This window comes from Gavialis gangeticus, unplaced genomic scaffold (genome assembly GCF_001723915.1).
Source record: "Gavialis gangeticus isolate Ggan-Ray unplaced genomic scaffold, GavGan_comp1, whole genome shotgun sequence".
NCBI classification, from domain to species: domain Eukaryota; kingdom Metazoa; phylum Chordata; order Crocodylia; family Gavialidae; genus Gavialis; species Gavialis gangeticus.
This window is the reverse complement of record NW_017729025.1, coordinates 56089757-56100788: the sequence shown is the minus strand read 5'-3', so window position 1 is coordinate 56100788 and position 11032 is coordinate 56089757. Positions and strand designations below refer to the sequence as shown.

Sequence of the window (11032 nt, the reverse complement as noted above, 5' to 3'; positions counted from 1 at the left end):
GGTTGTTTGACCCCAGTACTCTTTCCTGCCCATGGCAGGGGGTCAGACTTGATGACCTGCTTAGGTCCCTTCTGACCCTACCTACTATGAAACTTAGAAAAAAATGTGTAACTTAGATCAGTTTTGCCTCAGGCTTTTTGAACATCTGTACCTAGCTCAGGTGTTGGAACAGGTTTACATTTTGCAATGTAGACAAGTCCTTGCTTTCTATGGAGCATTAGCCCAGCCCCCTTCACCTTTCTGCACAGCCTAGCTTCTTCAGCCCTTGTGTCATGCTTGTTGCACTGGTAATATGTCCTCTAGCGCAAGCCACTTCAGAGGAGCCTGTCTGCAGATTCCTCCTGTCCCTGTAGGGATTTACAAATTCAGTTGGATTTACCTCTGCTGGTTGCTTTCTATCTTTTACTATTTCAGACACACATTCCTTGCACATACTCACTTTTCTGCTGGTCTTGTCCCTCCCTTCCCCTATCTCCTCCTTCCACTAAACTGCAGGGAGCAAAGGTGATGAAGATATGAAAATAATGAATTTCTTGAAATACAGCACAGTTGAGAAGCCTTCCCTCCTTCCCATTTGCCCCTCTTCCCCCACCCCTGCACAGAGCAAAATTTGCTGCAGGCCTCCTGGTATGCTAAGTCACTTAATCAATACAATGAGACAATGACTGTTGTTTGGTACTGTATTTAGTAAGCCTATTGTCTCACAGGCACAAGCCACACATGACTCTGTTGTCAAGACAAAAATTCCCTAGATAGACTGTCACTGACTCAAGTGGTGAGTCTGAGCAACGTGACTGATTTCATCCCAGACACAGGCCCTTAACAAAGGGATTTTGATGAATTTGGGGCACAAAGGAGTTAAATGACAGAAATCCATGCAGCAGGAAGCAGCATCTATGGAGAAGTTGCAGACAGAGCAGCAGTGTGGCTGGATCCTGAACATAGGGCTGCTGTGTTAGAGCGGATTCTGAAAGGGGTTATGATATATGGGAGCTCGAAACTGCAATTTCCTTTTGCTATCTAACCTCTCCATTGAAGAATACACACACTTGTCAATAAACTAGACAAGAAACCAGTATCCTGTCCCTGTGCCCACTCATCTCTCCTAAAGGGGAATAACTCACTCATGTCTCAATCTCAGGAGCTAGAGATTGTTTTCATTATTCCACCTTTCACTTGCCATTAAAGGGACTGTTCAGTCCCCACTTACACTCCTCCTCACACCCGGAAGCACACCCAAAGTTCCATGAGAACTTTAACAACCACAGTTGCTCAGAGACATAGTTTATTTAATCTCCAACAGACAAGTCTTGTACCAGTCTGTAGTATTGCTCGAATACTGCCCCACAGGGAGGAGTCTCACCACTATCAGTAATACTTCCTCCAGCAAACTGGATTCTCATTGGAGAGCCTCTATCCAAACCTACTTATCTTACAAAACCTGAGAAGATCAGTTCAAGGCAGCCTGGCTACAAGCCACATAGGCAGTGGCTCAGAGTTGCCCATGCAAATGGCAGATGAAGACAGAGGCAGATGGAAATCGATTCCAGCTCATCCAAGACTGCCCTCCCATGTAGAGGTTTAAGCTTATTTGGCAACAGGCTGGATGATGAGGCATTTCACTCCAACTGGCATATTTCTGCTTTAATGACTCCATTTTCCTTTTGCCTGTGGGACACCAATTTGCCTGGAAAGTGTTTTTCAGGCATCTATGCTGGCAACAATTAAAAGAGAGGAAAAAGGGATTTTGTCAAGGGGGCCTATTTCTATCTCTCAAGGAGTCACCCCCTCTCTCCTAGGGTGATTATTGCTGCCTTAAAACAGATCCTTCTGTGAACCAAATTATTTAGCTTTTGGAATGCACCAACTTCTCTTCCCAGGAAAGGAACTCCTGAGCCTCTACAGTGGCCTTTCCCCTCCCACCTTCCCTGAACACTAGGAGGAGAGAAGCCGCCCCACATGGCTCCTTCTGGCCACATGAGCAAGGGCAACCCCACAGCAGAGTCCGTCCTAAAGAGAGAGAACATTGCTGAATGGAAATGGCAGCTCTGTGAGCAGCTCCAGTGTAAGCACCCCGGGTTGAGCTGTTTGGATGTTTTGACTTTGGTTAAATATCAGCTTCTCTGGGCCATGCAGGCAGGATGGAGGCGGCGATTAAGACGAAGAACATTTTCTTCTTCCTCTGCTAGCCCTGCTGCGACTCAATCCCTGTAATCACTGCCAAAGCCTCCAAAGGGAGCTGCCTCCATGTGTCTGAGGAACGTGACAGAAGCAGGTCAGCAAGGCTGAGATGGGCCTGCTATCCTCTGCCTTCCATCATGGTTATATCTCACAGCAGAGGCCTGCAAGCTGTGGAGAGTGCTGGCTCCATCCATCCTCAGAAACAATGCCTAGCTCAATCCTTTCTTCCAACAAATACTGGGATAAAGACACTCCCCTCCCTGCCCAGACAAGCCTCAGCTGACACCAATAGATTGATCTCTGTTGATAATGTTGAGAAGCACAAACCAGCTTGGACATTAACTGTGGCAGAACCCTTGGGACAAGCTTCTTGGGAGGCACTAAAAACTGCATAAGACATTTCCATTAGAAATAGCAATCCTGCAATAGCCACTTCCTGGGTAAGCCATGGAGTCCTTGCACTGCTTCCCTTTTCTGTAGAGGTTGGATGACTATATTAAAGGAAATCTGGGACACTGACTGCTCCCCGTCCCAGGCAGGAGGAGCAGCGACCAGCCCAGGCTGCCTCTCATCTCCAGCAGCTGCTCAGGAGGAGCCGAGCCAGGCACGTGCAGGAGGGGTGGCACCAATTTGAGACTTCTGTTTCACCAACCAGCAAGGATGCTGGGACGGCCCACAAAATCCAGGACTGCCCGGCCAAACTGGGATGAATGGTCACCCTATGCACAGGTGGCCTTGGAAGCTTTGATCCTTTCCACATTACTTCCACTTACATTATGCACTAATATTGTAGGCTTCTTCTGACAACCAACTATTTGTTGAGGGTGATGTGTAGTGTTGTCTTTGAAAAGCAGGGATCAGGTTTCCATGCAATCACTCCCAGCTCCCCAGAAACACCAAAAGGCAACAGGAGAAGTTGTGAGGAAGAAAAGAGCCAAGATCCCAACTCAGGGACAGAAAACAGGACTTGAGTCTGGGACTGAACTTCCCTTAGTGCTTGGGAAGCCTGAGAGGTCAGCTCACTCGGCCCAAAGGGGAAAGTTCCCTGCATTACTCACTGCAAGTTCTTTTGACTGGCTGTGAGGGGGGCCACCCCAGCCTGTTTCAGCTGCAGGGATTGAAAGATGAAGGTGCAGACTCACAGTTCTTTGAATCAACTTATTACATCTTTCATTTAAAAAAAAAAGTGAGTTTCTAGCCCTTGTGATTACCAAGAAAACCATCAGACCTGGCTCCCCCACGTCCACTGACAGCTACTGGAAGCCCTTCTGCTAGTCTTGCCTCTGTGCGCAAAGAAAGAGTTCCTGCTATTTCTTTGAAGGAAACATAGGTAGTTAGAGATAGTTAGCCATGTTATTTTGAAATCAGTCAGAGGCCAGGGTACATATGCAACTTTATAGACTAACTAAATAAAATATATATAGAGAGAGAGAGCACAAGCTTTCTTGAGCTAAAGCTCACTCCATTAGATGCTGTGAAAAGATGTGAAGAAAGAAGATACTAAGGAGGAGAGAGCAATTAAAATACAAAAGAAAAGCAAGAGGGACAGATAGAAAGATAGGGCACATCTACACATGCAGTTAATGCACCTGAATTTTCTTCACAGAAAATTCAGGCTCATTAAAGTGTTTTGGGGTGCACGTCTACATGTGAATTCCCATCAGGAGCAAATTGCACCTGACAGGAGCAGCCTAGTCCAGGACTGCAGTCAGGGGGCCAGTTCTGATCCCCACAAGGCCCAGAGAGTCATCTTTGCTCAGTCAGGATGCTGCCTGCCAGCTACGTGAGGATCTGGAGTCTCCAATCCCCACATGAATGCCAGACAGCATCCTAGCTGAGCAAGGACAGCTCTCCTGGCCACATGGAGATCAGGTTCTAACCCAAGCTCCATGTGACTGGGACGCAGCAATCCCAGCTGTCCGAACAGCTGTATTGGTTATGCAGGGATCCAGATAGGTCCCGAATCCTCCATGTGCCCTTGCAGCTGGCAAAGCTCCCCCTCCCACCCCACCCCGCAAACAAACATTAAACCCATAGGAACAAAAGGGTTACAAAAACTAATCCAGATAATGAGATAAGAATCCCTAGTCCCTGTTCAAACCATACCTAATGGAGTCCAGTTTGTGGATGAATCCTTGTTCTACAGTTTCCCATTCAAACTGTTATGAAGATACCATTCCTGCTGCTGCCTCTGGGTTTTTTGGAGCAAAAGGATCCCTGCACTACTCCCCCAACAACGGTGTTGGAGCCAGAGAGAGATGGGCTGCAGATCCTGGGTTCCCAGCATATTAACCTTTGAATGGAGAGAGGAGACTGTCCTATTGCAACATACTCTAGGGTAGCAGCATTCTTCCACTGAGTTGTTCAGGGGGCTGGGATATCTTTCCGCCTTTCACAATACTCTGCTTAGGCTAGAAGAAAAATTAATCTAGTGCCTTACTTTGGAGATGGGGGTTCTCAGGACACAAAAAATAGCAGCAGCCTGTAGTTACCAATTTGTGCCTCTGATGAGGGAACACAGCTGAGACAAATAGGGAGGAGTCACTGCAGCAGGGGTGGCCAGTCCACTGCACATATGGTGCAAGTGGCAAGGGCAGCCTCTGTGTGGCATGTGGCAGATTAGGAAAGTAGCGGCAAACAGAGCAGGGAGCAGAAAGCAGAGCAACTGATTGGGTAGGGGAAGGGGAAGAGGGTTGGAAAGGCACTCAGGGAGGGTTTGAGACTTACCTTATCATGTACTTGCCAAAGAAGTTGGCTCCCACTGCATTACCAGTCTGGCAAGCCCATAGTTGGACCCAAATCAGCATTTCTTCCTGGCTGGACACATGCAAAGGCTGAAGAAGATGTGCCATGAAGCAGCCACCTCTCCATTAGGATGAGCAGTGAGGCCCTCCTAGGCCTGTGAGCAGCTCCCTGGGAACACATGCACTCCAGACACTACATGATTTGTTCTCTTCTCACTAGGTGATTCTGGAAAACTTCAAATGACCTGTCCATTGACCAGGGCAGCTACAACATGCTACTGGCTCCCTGCTGCTTCCTCTGACTGAGGAAAACCTGGCAGAAACACAGAGTCAGAGATGTCTAGGATCTGTTTGGGCCCAAACTATCAGAAGCACCATGGCTCCTGGCCAAGCATGCACCTGCACAGCTTGGCACTCCCTCTTTTTCCAAACCTCCTGCATTTAATACTGAGGAGATGAGGGTGGATTTGTAAATCAGTGTGGGTCAGAAGGGAAGTCCCCTGAGGTCTCAGGAAGCTTTGAAGCTCCTAATGGTCTGATGAACTGAGGGGCCTTTTGCTGGTCCACATGTTGTGGGCCTTTTAAAGGGATATTAAAATAATAGCTTTATTGCCAGCTCTTCAGAGTCACTACTTCAGTAGGCAGGTAGCCCCTTGAACCTGTTGAAGTGATAGGTGACATACACAGCCCATTTCTCTCCTACCCAACATGATGTTGAAGCTCAGGTGTGCAACCCCTTCCCCTAGAGTTGGCAGTATCGAAAACATTTATTCAAGGAAAAGGTTTGAATGTAGTCAAGGATTGGAGGTCAACCAGATTTCCTTTCCATCTCCCATCCCCAGGGACTTAAGGGCAGTGGGAATGGAAGAGACTGGGGCTTTCACAATGCTCTGTGGAACTCGGGTATCAGGCCCCTAAAACCAACACATTTCAGCATGTTCTTGCTTCACATTCTTTTGCATTACATTTAGAGCCAGGCAATTTTTTTTCCTTAGCATAAAGAAAAATCACTAAAAATCCATTTTGAGACGACTTAAACTATTTGCTCATTCAGATCAGTTACTACTTTTATTTGAGGAATGGGGACAAACATGGTTGAATATTTCAAAATGTTTCATTTACCAGTAGATATTTTCAAAACAAATGGCTTTGACTTTTCATTTTGAAACTTTTTTCATTTTGAAAATGACCTAAATTAAAATAAATAAAATAATAAATAACCCAAAATGAAATGGTTGCTTTGAGGTTGCTGAAATGAATATTTTTAAGGGGGGAGGTGTTTATTTTTGTTTTAGCTTACAGAACCTTAACATTTTCTGCTTTGGGACAAATCAAATGGATTTTATTAATGTTTTGGGTTTGGCCACCAAACTGAAGAATTCAGCATCCACACAGCTGTGTTCACATCCATATCATTTGCAGCCCCCTCACTTTACCCTGAAGCCCCTCATAGCTGTGGTTGTGCTGGATGGCCTTGATACCCAAACCTTTGCAGAGCATTTCACCTTTTTCTCTTAATTGCAGTCTTGTCTCGTGTCTCCCAATGTCTCTCTCCCTTCCTCCCTCCCCCATCATGAGATAAAAGTCCTCTTTGAAATCTAAATATGCCTCCCACCAAGGCCAAACCTTAATTTATGAATTCACAGACAAAAAATGCAATATAAAGAGTGGGGATGGACACAGAGACTGGGTAGACAGGAGAAAGTAGTCAAGTATAACATAGAATTCCTCCTCTGTAGAGAGCCTTGGGAACATACTTGGTGGGGGGTTGATGGAGTGTTAAATTAAATTTGCTGAAACCTTATTTGTCTAAGTCTTAGAGGGCTTTTCAAGTAAGTCTCCCAATGAGTTAACAGGTTTATCTGTCCCATCCCTGGTCTTGGTGTAAATTACAACAGCCTGGGGGCTGCTTTACATTGCACGCACTCGACACCAGTGGTACCAAGGGATTGTTTTAGCAGCTGAGAGCACTAGAAGCATAAATGTACTCTGCCTGTCCAGCCCAGGGACTTAGAGATGGTGGCTTAAATCTGCCATGATTATCCAGGAGCTGAGTAAGGCAGGCAGAGTTAAAACCACAATCTGGCCCCATCGGCCTAAGTCTGTCTAGAAATAAAATGGAACCCAGCAAAATGAGTTAAACCAGTCTAGCTCATGGAGGCCCCTTGCAAGAAAAAAGTGGGAGACAAGCTAATCTGTGTAGATCATCTTGAATAGGTAGTAGAAAAAACCTTTACATCCACCTGATCTTCTGCCTGATTCTGTCACTAACACCTTCTCATTGCTATGGAAACCCTCTGGGTTGGGGAGAAGGGAGAGAGTCTCTCACTTTGATTCAGCTGGCTGTAGTCTGTGCTTTACCCTGCATGCAGTGTACCTGCCATAGAGTCAGTCTGGTACTGCTCACAATTACGCATGCTCCACTGTACCACAGAGCACCATGGGCACTGCTCAGATCATATCCGGCCATGCTCAAGCTGCCATGGAGTCCTCCCAGGTGATGCTAAGGCAGCCAGCCACATGCAGCCACCTGGGCACCTTCCGCCTTCTTTGGATGATCCAAGTGTTCCCTGCAAAACTTAGGAATCTTCCTGGCAATGCTTTCTGTCACCCTGCAGGGATCAGGGGAGCATCAATCACTTTGAAAGATGACATACAAGTGGCATGTTCTCACTCCTGTTCCTAGGGTTTTGGAGGTCATACCGACAGCCATTTCTCGTTTGACATTCCAGGGTAAAAGGCACATTCACACTCTGTGTACCCACAGGTGGCCTCTGCCAGAAGGTATTTATGATTTTGCATACATGCATGGAAAGCATACTTGATTGGGGGGTGGGGAAGAGGGGTAGCAGAAACAAGTCATGCATGAGGAGAAAAGCAAGATAGCAGGACTGGGAGGTTCTGGCTGCTATCACGGGGTAAATGAAGAATTATAAAGACATGAATGGAAAATTCACATGTTGAGAAGCCTTGTACCAGCTATAGGCTACAAATGATCCTGAGCCCTTCTTCTCTTGTCTGTGACAGGGACTGTAGGAAGCAAAAGTGTTGCCATCTCCTGTGAACTAAGACCTTTCAGAGAATCACCTGCTGCCAGACTTTGCAGAGGGTTTTCTTGTATAAGCCGCTCAAAGGCTTTTCCGTTTCAGTTTCTTTTGAGAATTATCAAAGCATCTCCAGATTATTTTATATTTAGAAGTTTTAAAGAGGGGTCTAAACAGACAAGGAGCTCTCATAGGCCACTGATCCTGCCCCTCTCCAGAGATGTGGAAATCAAAGGCAGCAGACGGACTGTCCGTTAATTAGAAATCTGGTGCCCACTCTTCTTCTCTTGCTGCCAACTCCCTGAGGAGCCTCGGCCAAAAGCCAAGCGTCTCCAATCCAGGCATTGAAACCAGTGTCTGATGACAGCACAGCCTTCTCTGTACATGTGTGCTTTCCTGCCTGGGGAGGATGAATCAAACTTCCAGTAGCAAAGAGATCCTACAGACCACATCTTTCTACTTTAGATGGTCCTGTTACCCATGGATTTCAACATCTTAAATGCATTTAGCCTCACACACCACTGAGGGGCCAATGAGTGCTAATAACTGCATTGTGCAGATGGGCATCAGAGAGACCAAGGGCCAGATTCATAAAGGTCCTTACAGGCCTAACTCCTTTTTGGCACCCAACTTGCCATTGAAAGGTGAATAAGGCACCTAGACATGTCTGTGAATTCTGGCCAATATCATCTGAGCAAAGGTTGTGAGGGAGCCCCAATTTATAAAGACTGATTCCTCTGCTATAAGGATTCTGGAATTGGGCAGGAGCATGGCACATACTGAGAAGAATGTGCGCAGCACATTGGAATTGCAAGCAGAGTAAGCTGGTTTGAAATGGAGGATTGAAGACCCTGTGCCTCAAGGAGGGGATTGTCTTTCAAGTAAACACATTTCTCTATTCCTTTACCCTTCCCACTAAGATAAATCCAGTCAGAGACAATAAGACTATAGGAATGTCATTCTTACCTCGTGCTGGATTGCTTGGAACTGAGACCTGGCACTTAGAGCACTCTATCAAGAAAAAGGATGCGAGTCCCACTGGAAACCTGCTTTCCCCAAAAGCAGAAGTAGCCAGGTTGTCCTTTTGCAAACTGGTCTGAGCAGGAGAGAATGAAGTTTTTTTGCTCATTACTAGTTGAAAGATAAGCTGGCAATCTATGAATGCAATGGGTGACCCACCACTGCCTCTACTTGCAGAGATGGGCAAGGTGAATGGACAAGCCATGGAACCAACTGCTGCCCCCAGCAGCTGCTGAAGTGAGGTGTGCCCTTTTGAGGGAGAAGGTTAGGAGTGCTGGGGGTCATATTGTCATATTCTTGTTGGGGGTCATATTGCCATGTACACATTTTCTATCCAATAAGGTGAGTGCTATTTAAGCTCTTCTCAGGGTCATGCGATGGTGATGGCCATGCTCTGAGAACCTGAGCAAAAAAGAACGAGAAGGGAATTGAAAAGAGGCGTAGAAAATGCCTCTTAGCTGAGCCAGGATTTAGCAAATCTCCTATAACTAAGAACTGCAGCTCTAGTAGGAGAGATTCCAGCTGCCATGCTCTACAGCCCGCACTATCAATTTTTCTCACACAACTGACACACTCCAAAACCCATTCATGTGCGACACAGAAATATGTGTATTAATCAGCTATATCTGAAGAATAAGAGGGGAGGGGGCAAGGAGCGCAGGCTCCAAGAAACTCAATGGAAATCCACTAGCTCTGCTGACAGTCCCACTTCAGCCTTTTATTTGCTTTCCAAGGAGAGCAAAGCCAGAGCCATCACGGTGACAACTGAACATGCTCTGTCCCTTCATTGACATTTATATCTTTCCACGCAGGATACCTTCTAACTACTATAAAGAGTGAATCTGCAGGTAGAAAGGTCTGTGCTAAACCTTTTCTCAGGAGCCCTGGCCTTATACCTTTTTTCTTACTTTTGAGGGTCTATATACCTGAATGCTAACTTGAGTCCTGAATATTTTCTGTCTAGCCTTCTTCAAGGAAGAGAATTTTGTTCCTTCTGCAGTCTTCTCACCCATTAGTAAGGCCATTCCAGATGACCTGGCCTTCTTTAACAGCTTGGAAGTCCCCCCTCTGGTTTGTGCCAGATGACCTGGACTTCTGTGGTCCTGATTCTGCAGCTCTCACTCATAAACCTCCAGGAGTCTGGCTTGCCAGGCCTCCTTTCACCCTGCCACATCTCACTGGACCCCCTCTGTGGGGGAATTCCCAGTGGGGTTTGGGGAATTTCCATAGCTCAGCCTTGCAGGTAAATGACTATGCATTGTCTCCTAAGCGATGATGCATGCTTTCTGAGGCTTGTATCCATAAGGGATGGCATCTTCCAAATAAGGGCATGATTCAAAACCTAAGATTGTGAGTGGCTCAGCCAACCGTATAAAGTCTCAGTGCGCCCAAACAGCGGTGGAGACATTCGAGATCGACACTGGGAACATCACCTTTGACTCGATCAGTCAGAGACGGAGGTCATGACAAGGATCGCACTGGACCATGCCTCACAAGCCAGAGTCAGCTCACAAACTAGGGAACACCTGACTTGTGAAAGGCTAACAAAGCCTATTTAGACAGAAAGTGCACATTTGGCAACCGGCTCTGACCGATAAGTGCCACTGATATATGTTTATGTTTGTGGTGTTATTGTATGTTATAGTCACATTTTGTGTTTTGTTGTTATTTGTAACTATCTCTTTGTTGTTAAACATGGTTGCTTAAAGAAACCTTCTCCACGATCTAACCGAGAAATCTCTAGAACCTTCTCTCAGATCCGGCCGACTGTTATCAGGCCGCGACACCCCTCGCACTCTTTCCCCTACCCACACGTGACTTCTCCACATTCCCCACAGTGGAAAAATCTTCTTTTGATTTGCAGACCCAGTTTCTCTTGTACAATGCTTCTCTGCCCTGTGAATGGTCTGTTCATTGCAATGCTTTTGCTCAGTTTGAAGATTAAAAAACGTCTTTCAGTCCTATTTCTGGGCTCTCTCTATTATCTGGGAAGTTTTGTTAACAGGAAGCAGCATCAGCTACACAACCCCATTGTGTTTCTTC

The 11032-nt window shown here is 46.3% G+C and overlaps 1 protein-coding gene across 2 annotated transcripts in view; it reads right to left on the bottom strand.

Moving 5' to 3' along the window:
- The window catches only part of SYNDIG1L (synapse differentiation inducing 1 like), a 98785-nt gene extending 88268 nt beyond the window's left edge, over positions 1 to 10517 (bottom strand). Inside the window, exon 1 of one of the 2 annotated variants that reach the window (XM_019518825.1) lies at positions 4909 to 10517. The gene's annotated coding sequence lies outside the window, so the exon portion shown is untranslated. Of the gene's footprint in view, positions 1 to 4621; positions 4784 to 4908 lie in introns of those variants that run through there. The other variant, XM_019518823.1, reaches the window with a different exon arrangement.
- Between the last annotated feature and the right edge of the window lie 515 nt (positions 10518 to 11032).